This window comes from Mya arenaria, chromosome 15, assembly GCF_026914265.1.
Source record: "Mya arenaria isolate MELC-2E11 chromosome 15, ASM2691426v1".
Taxonomy (NCBI): domain Eukaryota; kingdom Metazoa; phylum Mollusca; class Bivalvia; order Myida; family Myidae; genus Mya; species Mya arenaria.
In genome coordinates, this window is record NC_069136.1 from 22425728 (window position 1) to 22442337 (window position 16610).

Genomic DNA, 16610 nt, shown 5'->3' on the forward strand with positions numbered 1-16610 from the left:
AACATAGTATTAGCTGGCTGCAAGTTTCTTGTGCAGGCCTATATGCCAGGACTTAAAAGCATGACCTTTGACAACAAGACCTTAGTTTTTTGTGTGACATCCCACCTCATCATTGTGAACATTCATGGCAAGTTTTTTAGAAAATCCTATATTGCATGGTCAAGATACAACGCGGCCAAATTCAGTCCAGATAGACTAAAGCATGTACACATAACCGCCATCTTATTCAAGCTCACCAAAAGCAGACTGAACAAAAACGTTATTTCACTGTTTGAAACAGTTAAATTATTTGGAAGCAGCTTTTCATGACAAGGAATATCACTACAACAGAAAACACCCATAATAATGAGAGATTATCCAGAAGTCGGTCAACGGTGTCGAGGTCTTCCGACAATTTTTTTTACCAACAAGCCCAATGATTTGATCGCCAGTCGGGCTATCTTAACCTAAAAGATGTTTTTGTAGCCAGGGTTCTTTTTTCGTCACCGCGGGCTATCGGGCTACGATTTATGTCGCATACCATACTACATAATTCATAGATAATTCAGATTTATTCCATTAATTTTTATAAACAATAAATAAAAAGTCATTTGTTTCAACTTTAACAAGTTTTTTAGGAAGGTTAGAATGTAGTTTCATACTCTCAAACATTTTCATTAAAAACAAAATTCAGAAATAGCTGCACTGCAAAGTTTTCTACACAAATTATAAATATTAGTAAAAAATAATTATCATTAATATGTATCCAAACAACCTTAAAGTTGCACTCTCACGGCATTTTTACAACTTTTTTTATTTTATTTTTGTCTTAGAAAGAGCAAGTTTTTGCGTAAATATCTAACAATGATATAAGATTGCTGATCGTAGATTTTTAATTTTTTATATTTCCGTTCGAAAATTAATGTTTAATGGCTTAAACCGTTACTAACGGTTAGGAAAAATGCATAAAACATCAATTTTTGAACTAAATATAAAAATATGCGATCTATTTTTTTTTTGTCAGCATTCTTATATAACTGGTTTCCATGGATTTTCGCAAAAATTGGCTTATTCCAAGACAAAAAAATATAAAGTTGTCAACACTTTCAATCTGTGAGAGTGCAGCCTTAACCATCTAAAACGTTAAATAATAATTGTTAATATGAGTGAGGGAGGGAGGGAGGGAGCGAGTGAGCGAGTGAGAAAGGGATAGGGATGGGGTGGGTGGGTGGGTGAGTGAGTGAGTGAGTGAGTGAGTGAGTGAGTGAGTGAGTGAGTGAGTGAGTGAGTGAGTGAGTGAGTGAGTGAGTGAGTGAGTGAGTGAGTGAGTGAGTGAGTGAGTGAGTGAGTGAGTGAGTGAGTGAGTGAGTGAGTGAGTGAGTGAGTGAGTGAGTGAGTGAGTGAGTGAGTGAGTGAGTGAGTGAGTGAGTGAGTGAGTGAGTGAGTGAGTGAGTGAGTGAGTGAGTGAGTGAGTGAGTGAGTGAGTGAGTGAGTGAGTGAGTGAGTGAGTGAGTGAGTGAGTGAGTGAGTGAGTGAGTGAGTGAGTGAGTGAGTGAGTGAGTGAGTGAGTGAGTGAGTGAGTGAGTGAGTGAGTGAGTGAGTGAGTGAGTGAGTGTTTTTTGGGGGTTTGTCTTGTGTGAGCAAATGAGTGAGCAACAATCAGGAACGAACGATTAAACGAACGAACAAACGAACGAATTAACGAATGTAGGAATATTTTAATTGTTCATTGAACAGTAGGTACAACAACATCAATACAATCTTCATTTGATCCACATATTTGTGACAATTGTATTTCAAGCCAATCCGACACAATATTTTCATTTTACCGATTGTTTCCTAAGCTGTCGATTAGATCAATCTTTTTTTTAACGTTCTATAGTCGTAACCCAATGGTCCCAACGATAACCAACCTCTGCTACGACGAGAAGTACGAACAGTTGACCATGAGCGTGGAATAGCCGCTTCGCAGGTAGGCACAATGCTGCCGGGGGTATATCACCTGCTGATAGGTGCGCTGCCGTCGGGGAGCCATCACCTGCAGGTAGACGCGCTGCCGTCGGGGATATATCACCCTCAGAAAGGCGCGCTGCCGTCGGGGAGCCATCACCTGCAGGTAGGCGCGCTGCTGTCGAGGAGCCATCACCTGCAGAAAGGCAAGTTGCTGTCGGGGAGCCATAACCTGCAGATAGGCGCGCTGCTGTCGGGGAGCCATCACTTGCAGATAGGCACGCTGCTGTCGGGGAGCCGTCACCTGCAGATAGGCACGCTTATATCGGGGAGCCATCATCTGCAGACAGGCACGCTGACATCGGGGATGTATCACCTGCAGATAGGGGAGCTGCTGTAGGGGATATATCACCTGCATGTAGGCTGGCTGCTGTCGGGGTTATATCACCTGTAGATAGGCGCCCTGCTGTCGGGGAGTCATCACCTGCAGATAGGCGCGCTGCTGTCGGGGAGCCATCACCTGCAGGTAGGCACGCTGCCATCGGGGATATATCACGTGCAGATAGGCGCCCTGTTGTCGGGGAGCTATCACCGCAAATAGACGCGCTGCTGTCGAGGAGCAATCACGTGCAGATGGGCGCGCTGCCGTCGGGGAGCCATCACCTGCAGAAAGGGACGCTGTTGTCGGGGAGCCATCATCTGCAGGTAGGCACGCTGCTGTCGAGGAGCCATCACCTACAGATAGGCGCGCTGCTGTCGGGATACCATCACCTGCAGGTAAGCGCGCTGCCGCCAGGGAGATATTTTTCCCGCAGAAAGGCGCGCTGCCGTCGGGTAGCCATCACCTGCAGGTAGGCGCGCTGCTGTCGGGGAGCCATCACCTGCAGAAAGGCACGCTGCTGTCGGGGAACCATCAACTGCAGATAGGCGAGCTGCTGACTGGGAGCCACCACCTGCAGATAGACGCGCTGCTATCGGGGAGCCATCACCGCAGATAGGCGCACTGCTGTCGGGGAGCCATCACCTGCAGGTAGGCACGCTGCTGCCGGGGATATATATCCTGCAGTTAGGCGAACTGCTGTCGGGGAGTTATCACCTGCAGGTAAGCACGCTGCCATCGGGTATAGATCACCACCAGGTATGCACTTTGCCGTTGGGGACACAACAATTGCAGCTTCAATGTTGTGCACCAGCTTTTGGTGCATTCAAAGCTGAGGTGAAGACAGTCTCGAGTCATGTAGCGACGTGCAGCACCGAACACCGTGTTGAACTCATTCTGCCTGATAATGGCTAAAACATTATGTAATTCACTGGTCAGCAAATAAATTGGACTGTAAAGAAACTATGCAATAGAGTCGAGTTTCACTGATCAGCCAAGACATTGTATTATTTCTTACCGATATCGGGCAGTTGCCAATCCATGGTTTATAGGTCCGTGACATTGGTCAGTAAAGTCTATAAATACAACAGTATGGAATTACGCTATATGTTCAATTGGTCAGCTAACTGCATATACTGACCGTGTATAGTACATAGCTACAATAATGAGCGATCAGGTATACTTTTTATTATTTTGACATTTCATGTGTATCCCTGTAACTCGAGTCTGCCATAGTAAAACAATCGTCAAAAGACTCGTTGACGGCCATTTAGATGGACTAGCTAGTACAGTACACAACTTCTCTGTATTGATGTAGATAGATAGATTTATTTCAGCAAGGAATGCTCATACATGGGCATTTAAAATAAACAACATGTATAGTAAATAACATTATACATACATGATATTATCAATAGCCATGACAGGCACACCGAACCATGCAAGGATGACACAAAAAAGAGAAAACTCTTATTTCCATTGTGGTCCTTTGTTTTGGTGGCATGGCATAGGGAGGCATTGCATATTTAAGTAATAATATAGCTGTAATTGAAATTGCACAAATATATTGAAAGTTAGTCTTTATGCATTAAAATAAATATTGCCGTAGTTGTATCACAGTCACTTTACATAATTTAGTAACATAAAGTTATAGTTGAGAAAGTTATATATAACTATCACATTAAAGTATGAATACGACAGTATGTATTACTTATAAAATGCGAGGTTAAGTTAAAATAGTTCCTTTACTGAAAATCTTTGAATAAATAAATGAAAAAAAAAGCTTTTTAATAGCATAACTAATTATGCCAAATTATCTAAAAAAGATTCTTTACTAGCAATTTAAAAACAGGTAATTTCTTAGTCTGTGCGATACAAGATGGCAACTTGTTCCATAAGGAAATGCCAGAAAAGAAGAAGGACTTTAATCCAAAACCTTTGACCTCTGGAACAGCATAAGCCCCTTTCTGACATAACCTTGTCCTATGTGAGTGTACAGTATCTTGGGTATGTATTTCTTTAGACCTTGCGATCAAGGATAACCCGTGAAAGTGCAAGCACTTATTTCCAACGGGGTCCTTTGTTTTTGCTGAAGGGACAGCACGCTGAAGAGACAGTGGTGGGATACAAGGAAGTCCGGGTGCGAGACCCTAGCTCTTTTTCGAAGAGACCCCTTGGTTCTTTTACGTGCTCGGTGTAAAGCACCGATACACGGGGTACAACTTTCCTGGGTTAAACCAGTACTGAGTACACCACAGCACTACCCTTTAAATGCCAAGCGCCAGGCAAGGGAGCTACTTGTACCAACTTTTAACGTCTTTTGGTATGACGCGGCCAGGGATCGAACCCACGACCTCCCGCTCCGTAGGCGGACGCTTATCCACTAGGCCACGGAGACGGTTTGATAAAATTATCTCCCATATAGTCCGGGGCCATGCCATTTTTTATTCTAAAGACATTACCCAAAATAATCTGGTTACACGTTTGTTGACAGGTAACCAGTTGAGTAATTTAAAGTGTTCTGGGCCAATGTGAGACCTTGCATCAAGATCCAAAACAAACCTCATAAGTTTATTTTGTGTGGTTTGGAGCTTAATCTTAATCTGTATTGCTGACTGTGACAAAAAACCTCGGTATAAACATAACCCGGTATTATGAACACGAATTCTGCCAGTCGACAGAGGAACTACAAACGACACAAAAATTGTAAACGGCAAAAGAAAAAATCATGACAATGTAAACAGTTTGTATATTTAAATTGCCTTGTTCTTATTAAGTTTTTGTGGGGGGGTTTTAAGTCACTTTTACCACAAAATGTAAACAAATATAGAATATACAGTACCATAAGGATTGTTTGACTGATTAAAGTGACACTCTTATTCAAAATCAATACATACACATGTATAACAAACATCAATTTTGAGTTTTACACCTTTAACTACTTTCCAAATAATGCATTTATGGAAAATATTAATGACTGATAACAAAGTTGTAACTGTGTATTTTATAGCTGGAAACTCAAAAATATTAAATGATTTGAATGTTAGGTAGAAATGTTGTATTTTCTGCAACTTTCTTTCAAATTAAACTCGGTACCCTTCATAAGAACCATTGTTTTCGACACTCTTTCATCCCTTTTGGCATATTAAAACATTTGTATGAATTGTGGTAAATCCTACATGGGAGTAAGAGTGTATCTTTAAGATTATGTGAAATAAAAAGCTCAAAATACTATTGATGAGGTACACCATTGAAAATGAATGTGTTGCTATGTTGCAATAACATTGGTGTCAGTAGAGCAATTGTCAAGTTACAGTAAAAATAATAGTCTTATGAACACTTTGTCAACAGTTCAAGTTATCTTTGTTTTTGAAAATGTGTGCAACCATTAATAATCAATGCATTTCTTTTTAGAACACCCCTACTACATATTGTTCTGAATAGCGTTGCTCAGTTGGCTTTATGACATAGAGGATATTTGTTGAATTCAGTGTAAGATCGTATTTTATTTCACGAGTGGTCACAGAAAAAAATATTTTCACGAGTGAATATTATTTTTCTGTGACCACGAGTGAAGTAAAATACGATCTTACACTGAATTCAACAAATTTTCTTTTTATTTCATGCATATATCGTGTTTTTTCAATATATTTCCCCGCTAGAGTAAATTTCTGTAGCCTCTTTGCTGCGGCATAATCGCTATGTCAAAGTTACCTCCTCTTCGAGTGAGCAGTCCGTCCACTAAAAAAAAAGTTCCACACTTTATGGAAATGGTTGTTGGAATTGAAATTATTTTTAGATAAAACCCTACTTCCATCAACGAAACCTATCATTTTTAACATTTATTGAGGCACAAAACAAGTATTTAAACAAAAGCATTTCGGAAATAAAAAAAAATGTATCGCGTAGAAATACAATTCAATGAAACTTGAGCATGTGACTTTTTTGTACATTCAAAAACAATTCCAACAGTTTAAATTAACAATGATTGACTTATACAAGTGTGTATTCGTTAAAGCAACGGAAGTCTGTGTTTAGTGTTTTTCGTAATGTATATCTAGTCACTGTCGCTCTCATACTCTGGATCTGACGGTATTTTTTCGGGTCGAATTCATGCTCAGTGCAGCCGAAGGATGTTTTGTTGTTGAGACAGCAAATCAGTTTAATATCTATATTAAAGTTGAATGGCACGTTCCCATGTGTTTACAAAGACCCCAGAGGAAATGTCGAGGATGTGCCCGAAGATGCTTTTGAGAGGGATGCAGCGCAGACTTTGAAAATTTTTAAAAATAAAAATGAATTGTTGAACCGATGAATGTAGACTGGAAATTGGTCAAATTCAAAATTCTTGTGCATACATGTACGCGGTTAGAGTTTTTAGGAAGAAATGATCTATCAACTCTATTACTAGCACATGTGGCCAAGTAAATATTCAACGTATACCTACCAAGCGGGTTAATTGTAACAGTATGTTGAAATAGTTCATACATAAATTGGTAAGCTTGTTCTTTTTTAATAGTTAATATCAATCGCAAAAAATGTTTGTTTTATTAAAACTATTGCATAATTTGATTTTGACAATTCAATACGATTCGGCAAATGTGTATATTACTGCACTACAGTCGACAACAAACGTGTACTTGTGATATACATTTTTTTTTCCAAATCAAGGGAAGCAAATCTTATATTATAAAATATGGAAAAAATAGTCCCGAGTTGTCTGTACAGAGTGAAATGCGCAAGGGTTATCATTTCACTTGAGCCAGAGTGAAATGATCAAGTTATCAATCATTAATATTTTTCACTCTTTCACCGGTATGCATGAAATAAAAAACTTTCTTGTTTAAAAGTCAGAAAGCAGTTATATAAGGGATGCTATCCGGCAAACGTCACATTCTGTGTGCATTTTCTTTTCATTATCATACCTTAAAAAATGCCAACTTTATTCTAGGATTTGGAGTCCGATGTTAGAAAGAAACCCTGTCAAGATCTGTGTTCACAAATTGTGAGTATATTGTTATCAAAGAAAGTCTAATTATAGGTTGCTCTTGACCAACTGATGACCCCTTTATTTTTAAGGTCATTAGGTCAAATGTCATTGTCACGATAAACAGTCTTATGAAAATGGTGTACGTATTTTACCTTGACCTTGGACAATGAATAGCTATTTGAATTTGCATGAGAATTTTCTGCGGATCTGCCAGGTTTAGGTTCTACCAGGGCCATTTTTGAGATATGCAAACTTGAGGGGGTCTTTTATTGGGGTTGGGGGTTGGTTAAGGGGATACACAATTTAGCCGGTCTGTAAGCGGGTTATTATGACATAATTTTGGAGGTGTCAGTAGGTCAAAGGATAAGTAATAGTTAACAGCCTTAAGAACACTATGTCCGAAGAGTAGGTCAAAGGATAAGTAATAGTTAACAGTAGTGATGTTCCGATGATCGATTATAATCGAAAATCGATCGGTTGGGCCTGAAATCGGCGACAATCGATTGTATTTGGTTATAATCGATCATCGAAAAAAAAAGAAAAAAAATATAAGTAAGTGTTCAGATGTTATCTTTAACAAAATGGCAGATGAAACCCACAATGAGCAAGTAAAAATGAATTATTTTTATATAACACTTAATTACTTCAATCATAGACATAACGTATATGCATATAATGATTAAGAGTTTAATAATGTGCATGAATAAAACTTCACTTTAGGTTTTATCTAGTATTTAAAAAAACGATTGTACTATCGATAATCGGTTACTTGAGTGGAACCGATTATCGATTGTAAAATTGGAACCGATTCCCAACACTAGTTAACAGCCTTAAGAACACTATGTCCGAAGAGTAGGTCAAAGGATAAGTAATAGTTAACAGCCTTAAGAACACTATGTCCGAAGAGTAGTTCAAAGGATAAGTAATAGTTAACAGCCTTAAGAACACTATAACCGAAGTGTAGGTCAAAGGATAAGTAATAGTTAACAGCCTTAAGAACACTATGTCCGAAGAGTAGGTCAAAGGATAAGTAATAGTTAACAGCCTTAAGAACACTATGATGAAGAGTAGGTCAAAGGATAAGTAATAGTTAACAGCCTTAAGAACACTATGTCCGAAGAGTAGGTCAAAAGATAAGTAATAGTTAACAGCCTTAAGAACACTATGTCCGAAGAGTAGGTCAAAGGATAAGTAATAGTTAACAGCCTTAAGAACACTATGTCCGAAGAGTAGGTCAAAAGATAAGTAATAGTTAACAGCCTTAAGAACACTATGTCCGAAGAGTAGGTCAAAGGATAAGTAATAGTTAACAGCCTTAAGAACACTATGTCCGAAGAGTAGGTCAAAGGATAAGTAATAGTTAACAGCCTTAAGAACACTATGTCCGAAGAGTAGGTCAAAGGATAAGTAATAGTTAACAGCCTTAAGAACACTATGTCCGAAGTTTGAATGAGCTTTTCTTTAAAAACTTGTGCGACCTTTAATAATCAATGCATTTCTTCTCAAAACACCTTTAATTTACACATTTCTGAAAAGGATTGCTCGGGGCTGGGGGACATATTGTTTGACAAAAAATTCTGGGTTAATGAATGGTTAGTCAGAAAATGGAAATTGAAAGTTACACAATAGAAAGTTTATGTTGATAAAATGCACTAATTCTCAGATAATTAGTTTAGCTGGGATTTCTACGTGTAGTATGAGGGATGTTATCCAGCAAACATCACAATAATATGCGTGCAGTTTTTTCTTTCTCATGACAGCAACCAAGTAAACTATTGGGATTTGGAGGTATCAACCTCATATAGTGGCAAATATTGAGTCTTCACCATTCCCCAGTCCCCCATACCCCCTTGCCCCCAAAATCCCATTTGTCTTGCTATCGGAGTGTTGGAAATTGTTGCTGTAAAACTAAGTCACATAATTTGGTCAGAATATGTATTGGCATAATATCTTCAACATGTTCGATAACCAGCCATATCGCTTATGTCACTCTAGAGATAGCGCCCTTCAATTATAGAAATTACCTAAATATGGTCTTGTCCGCTAAAATACTTCTATTAAAAAGTTTTTGTCCAATCATCTCCAAATTTGGTCAGAATGTGTATTGGCATAATATCTCGGAACAAGTTTGATAACCAGCCATATATTGCTCTTGTCACTTGAGAGTTATCCCCCTTTAATTATGAATTAACCTTTAATCGGTCTTGTCTGATCAATAACTTTAGAAACCTTTGTTACTTGTCCTTTGTCCAATTATTACCAGATTTGGTCAGATCTTAGGCAAGTGTGATAACCGGCCATATCACTCAAGTGACTTAAGAGTATTCACCCTTTTATAACTAGAATTTGTTTTGTCCTATCAATAATTTTAGAATCCGTTGTCCAATCATCACCAAATTTCATATTGTGTACTTGAATAATATCTTAGACAACTTAGTTAAACAGCTGTATTGCTTCAGTTACTAAGTATTCAGCCTTTAATTAAATTACTTACCTAAAATCTGTCTTGTCAGATTAATAACTTTAAAAGCATTTTGCAATCATCACTTAATTTGGTCAGACTGTGTATGGGCAGAATAACGTGTGTCCCTCAAATTGGTAACAACTGTATTTAAAGTTTCTGCTCTTTAAACTTGGCTTAATTTAACAACCACTTTTCACCAAACTTGATGTCTTTAAATGAGAATAAGCCTATTTTGTGAATGTTGGATCTCTTATTTTACCTACCAAGTATTGGTAGGTTTGGTCAGATATTGTTCAAACTTAGTCAGAATGTGCCCCTTGTTGATATCTCATTCTTCAGTTGTTCATATAGGGTCAAAAACTAGGTTTCAAGGTCAAGTCTTAGAAAAATATTTGAAACACACGAGAGACTCTATATTTGGTCCATTATGGTCGCGTTACTACCACTTTTCAAAATCATGGACTTAAAGACAATATTTGAGCATATATCAACATTCGTTGAAGGATTCCAGCCGTCAGTTTCCTAATGATTTGCCACACTTAATTTCATAATAAAAACAATCCCTCAAAAGCACATTTTACTAACCATGACATAGTCCTTTTAATGTTGGTAAATTTGATGGAAATCTATTATAGGGTATCAAACAATTGTACAAAACTGGTTTATCCTTTGATTCGGTCAATGTTTGCAAACTGATTATTCCATATTGATGGTTGAAATTAGGTACGCAAAATAAATAATTTTTGAATATAACTATTGGTGTCCTAATTCTTACAGTGTCTGAACTATTGGGTGAATTACGGTAATTGGCCAATATTTACTCAATATAAATTATTAACAAATCAAAGAAAACAAGTGCAAATTTGTTTGGCTGCATATGAACAGTTAAAATGATAAAAATGTGTGGCTATTCCATTCATTATGTTGTTGTTGTTTTCCAGGGCCCACCACTTCAGGCTCCACACATTCTATTTACAGAAAAAATAACATCTCGTCTATGTCAGTGCATAAGTGGTAGCTGGGAAATATTTTTCGTTGAGCTGGGCCTAAAGAGAGTCAAGACCCAACAAATTCAGAAGGAACATAAAGGCGAACCAGAAAGTGCGTTAATATTTCAAGCCCTTCAAGTTTTAGGGGATTTGAGGTCAGAGCGAGGTGGCTACTACCTGGACGATTTTCTTAATTCAGCATGGGAATCACCAGCACTTGTTCATGTGGATTGGGATCTTATAGGACGTAAACTTCCCCAATACTTTTAAACGTAATAATCGAAATTACCCGAAACCAGTCACAACATTGTCTTTCTAGTGTTTTAGGGCCAGATTGTGTTCCCATATACTACCTTTAATTAAGTGTTCATGCTTTTCCAAAAGGATTGTATTCCATTGCGACCTGGTCATTATGCTCATTTATGTGACCAAGTTCAAACAAAAATAGTTGAGTGACAGCCTTTTTAGCTCGTCTATCAAAAGAATAAGGAGGGCTATACTACTTGCCCTGGCGTAGGTGTTGGCGTCCGGTTAAAGTTTTTGGGCAAGTTGGGATTTTCACTTATAATTTCAATACCTTTCATTCAATTCACTTAGTACTTCACACAGTTGTTCAGGGCCATCACATAATGAGGTTAGATAACTCCATCAATTATTATCCTTCATACAAATTATGGCTCCTGATTGACTATGAAACTTATGTTAAAGTTTTAGGGCAGGTTGGGATATTTATTAATAACTTCTATACCCTTCATTCAGTTGACTTAATACTTCACAAAGTTGTTAAGGACCATCACACAATGAGGTCACATAACTCCATATTATCCTTAATACAAGTAATTGCTCCTGATTGACTTAGGTTCAAGATTTAGGGCAGGTTAAAGTTTTAGGGCCAGTTGGGATTTTAATAAAAAAACTTCCATACCCTTCATTCAATGTACTTAATACTTTGCTAAATTAATGACGACTGTCTTACAATGTGTTTGATGTCCCTAGGATCAAGGTCAAGGTCAAAGTTACTATTAATAGGAAAATGGTTGGTATTGACTAACTAAAGTAAGGGTCTACCTATTGTGACCAAACTTGGTATATAGGAAGTGTTTATAGAGACTTCCTGAGATTGTGCTTTGGGCCCCGAGAGTTATGGTCTAGGTCAAGGTCACTGTTGCTTAAAATAGAAATATGGTTAGTACTGAATAACATCGGTAAGGATTGACATAGTGTGACCAAACTTGGTATATAGGACAAGTTTATGCAGAGCTTTAATTGGATTGCCTTTTAGCCCCCTAGGGTCAAGGTCACTGTTACTAAAAATAGATTACTGTTTGGTACTGAATAACTTTAGTAATGGTTGACACATTGTGACCAAACTTGATATTTAGGAAGAGATTATGGAGGACTTCCATGGGATTGTGTTTGTGGCCCCTAGGATCAATGTCACTGTTACAAAAAATAGAAGAAAGTAGTTGAAACTGAATCTCTTCTGCCAATCATTAAAATCCCGGTTTTGTCACATCGCGATTCTTGTTCACTTTTTAATTTGATTTTCTTATTACTTTTGACAGGCACATATTACATGATTATTGTATTCACTTTTAAGTCAAAGCGACATAGTCGAGCGCGCTGTGTTACAACAGCTCTTGTTTGTTTATATTTTCTATTAATGAAGCTGAAATTTGTAATGTTTAACTATGTGAATGGAACAATTCAATTGTGCATTGTATAAATGAAATTATTTGCTTTATAGTTTTAATGTTGCATTTTCCCGTTATTTGTTCTTGACCAGCCATTAACCCCAAGCACCGGTCACATACCCCTTGAACTGAGAGACTGTCCTTGGGGAAAAATATGGTAAAACCGCGCAAGGACCAGTAAAATTTTTTCTAAATTTGTAAATATAAGATATATATATATATATATATATATATATATATATATATATATATATATATATATATATATATATATATATATTCATTTATTTCTAGGGAATCCCGAATTGATATATATATAAGCCTGATAATATCAGCATTTCAAGTCTTTGATTTCTTTTGACATTGGTGTAAATGGCGGTGAGGCTAGCGTACATGATGTAAATGGTAATGACCTTAACTTGGGTGATGTTGAAAATAATATTTTTAATAGTTCTATATTGCAGGAAAAGATTATTGATTCTGTTAAAAGTTCTAATTGATTTATGCGAGTGGAAGGTTTCTTCTGCCTGTACATATTGTCTATGGTATTGATATTTTACCATTTACATGTATTCGTAAAATACTTAAGGAATTATTTGCTTCAGGGTCATTTCCTGAAAAATGATCTCATTTTTTTTTTTTTATAATTTTTTTTCTCAACTCAACTTTATTTTGTACATAAAGGGTCCCGGCCGAAAATACATACTATTATATATACATCAATAATTACAATACAGTGGTGTCATTGCTAAATATAAATTGTATACAAATTTGAATCTGCCATTTTTAACAAGTAAAAAATGTACCATTGCACAAGAAAAGCAGGTTGGGAAATCCTAATAATTATAGAGGAACATTTTGATGTGTTATAAAGTAATATTAATATTATTATTATAACTGCTTGTTTTACTTTTTAATTTGAAATGATAACTGTACTGCAGACAATGCATTTGTATTAGATTATGTTATAACCGAATTCCTACAAAGAAAACAGAAGCCTGTTTTTTTGTTTGTTTTATACAGGATTACGTCAAGGTTGAAGGTTAAAGTCCTTTATTGTTTGCCTTGTTTATAAATGAACTACATACATGTAGCTTGTTATTAAACAATAATGGTAAGGTTAACAACTTTTTCCTGATATTACTGAAATATTTTGTGTAATATTATGTTTAAAAAAGATATTGCATGTTCATCTGATATTATTGTAGGCCTACAAAGGCAGCTCAATATTCTACAGGTCTTTTTGTAATGGATGCAAGCTTGTTGTTAATGAAGACAAAACGAGTTATTGTATTTAAGAATGGTAGACAATTATCCGGACATGAAGATTGGTCTTATGCTCATAGTTAAGGTGTTGTTACGTGTTTTGACCATGTTGGTGTTCATTTCACAAGTTCATTGTTTCTGTATAAAATGGCCAAACTTATCGTCGCTTGAATTCCATACTGTTCTAAGTGGATTTTGGGGTTATTTTCAGATTTTTTTTATTATTGGAATTGTTTTTTCCAGCCCTTTCATTTGGTCTAACTTAAGAACAGTCTATCTATTATGTTTGGAGAGTTATTTAACATCCCTTTTCTGTTCTATCTAAAAATCTCCTGCTCTCATAACTTCTTGACTGTTCTAATATTTATGTGAAAAGCTACAGAAACAAGCTCAGTAGCAAAAAGTTTAAACATAAACGCAGTTCAATGGCACTTGGTAAACATCAAAGACATAGAATATAAAATCACAAACAAGAAACATGGGAAGAACAGCACAACACTCCACAAGCAGCACTGCACAGTGCATACATACTATATATAAATAACTAAGTCTTAAATTGGCCAATGAAATCATGGTATCAACAACATGTGATTCATTTCTTTAACAAATCAAAAACGCTTAAAAATAACAGTTTGGAACACTTGACAAACACAGTTAATAACAAATTGCATGTACAATATCACATATACAAACTGTTTTATCTCAATAAGAACAGTATGGAAATCATTGATCTTAACAATAGCGTGACACATGAGGTCAGTTTCATTTTTAGCTCGACTATTCGAAGAATAAGGAGAGCTATCCTAGTCACCCGAGCGTCGTGTTATGTTAAAGTTTTTGTAAGAGTTTGTGTACCACCTCAGATATTGACATATGGCTTTGAAACTTTGCACACTTGTTCAACATCATGCCCTCACCCTGTACACAGGAGGAGGTAACTCTATCAAGCATTTTGACAAAATTATGCCCTTTTTTTACTTAGAATTTAAGTTAAAGTTTGCGTACTACCTCAAATATATTCAAAGTCCATTGACATCTGGCTTTGAAACTTTGCACACTTGTTCACCACCATGCCCCCAACCTGTACACAGGAGGAGGTAACTCTATCAAGCATTTTGACAAAATTATGCCCCTTCTACTTAGAATTTATGTTCAAGTTTGCGTACCACCTCAAATATTTTCAAAGTCAAATGACATCCGGCTAAGAAACTTTGCATGCTTGTTCACCATCATACCCTCAACCTGTACACAGGAGGAGGTAACTCTATCAAGCATTTTGACATAATTATGTCCCTTTTTCGACTTTACGTTAAAGTTTGCATACCACCTAAAATTTGGTGAAATTATGTTTATAAACAAAATAGTTATAACATCTTTAAGCTTTAAACTCAATCTGTTAAAAAAACTACCAGATGCTGTTAAAACAGTCTGGAGCTCAAGCGAGGATATGTCAATTAAGGTAAATTGAGTACTTGTGTATGTTTTAAGTTTGTTTCAGAATTATAGTTATGTACCATATTGGACATTTAAAGTATGGAAGCATATTTTATAAAAGTTTAACTTTTATATCATAACATGTCATTTTCACTATCAATCATAATTACAAATATATATGGAAGTATATCTTATAGAAGATTAAGTTTTTTATCATTAAATGTCATATCTCTCATGTTTGTTTCGTATATGTATGCTCTGGTGTTTGTGTATGGACTGGAAACATTGTATACAATAAACTTTGAAACTTGAAACATTTGTAAGTAAAAGTATTAACAAGTAAATGTGTTATTTTCCTTTGATCAAATCTGGATTTTTATATGCCGCCCTTCGTCAATCTGTCTTCTGTATTCGTCCGCACAGTGTGTTTCAGATAAACAACTTGCGAATGGCTAGACCCAGGGACCTCAAACTTGGTAGGTATGTTTGTGATGGCCAGCAATTAAATCATTTTGATTTGGAGGTAAGTGGATCAAAGGTCTAGGTCGTATTGACTGAGCTGAAAATTATGTTTCAGATCCATAACGTTAACAGTTCTTGGACCCAAGGACTTCAAACTTTGTAGAGATGTTGGTCTTGACCAGCACATAAACTATTAATTTTGAGGTCAGAGGCTGAAAGGTCAATGTCGTGGTGACCTTGAGCTAAAAACGGTTTATAATCAATAACTAAAGACCATTTGGGCTCAGGGACCTCACTCTTGGTAGACAGGCTGGATATGACCAGCAAATGACCTCTCAAGATTTTGAGGACAGTGGGTCATAGGTAAAAGGTTGTGGTGACCTTGAGATGAAATTCTGTTGCCTTTAAATAATTGAAAACGCCGAGGCACAGGAACTTTCAACCTGGTAAGCTTGTTAGCCCTTATATTTAGGCCCAGATACTGATGGTTATCTATCCAACGAAGCATTGGGGGTATCTGTCAAATTCCTGTGACAGCTCCTGTTTAAGGAAATGTATTACTTGACGTCCTATTTTTCAAACGTTTTCTTGAAGCTGAATGCTAGAACATTTGCTTTTGTACAAAAACCATTACTGTATAAACGCAAATAATTGCTCGAACATGAATTTTATATTAAATCATACAATAATATATTTTTTCTAATTGGTCTGATTTTGCAATACTTACTAACCGGAAAATTCAAACAATAATTATCTGATAAATAAACTAAAATACCCCACTACACGTCGAATGGCAACCAATTTAACAATGGAAGATGGTCTCAGTTCACTCTTCGAAATCATATGGAAAACGAATCGTCTACAAGCAAATACGACTTGGTCGTACTCAATTAAACACCTTAAAATGGAAATCAAACTGAGATTGGATTTTGCACTTAAAAATAATGCAGTCGAACACTGTTATCTCGATGTCCCGGTTATGTCGAACATATTGGGTTTAGTG

At 36.6% G+C, this 16610-nt stretch overlaps 1 long non-coding RNA gene across 1 annotated transcript; it reads left to right on the forward strand.

Moving 5' to 3' along the window:
* Nucleotides 1–4976: 4976 nt before the first annotated feature.
* LOC128218968 (uncharacterized) lies at nt 4977–11203 on the forward strand. Its single transcript, XR_008258525.1, has 3 exons — nt 4977–5044; nt 7260–7313; nt 10704–11203. It is a non-coding gene; the product is annotated as an uncharacterized LOC128218968 (long non-coding RNA).
* Nucleotides 11204–16610: the final 5407 nt, after the last annotated feature.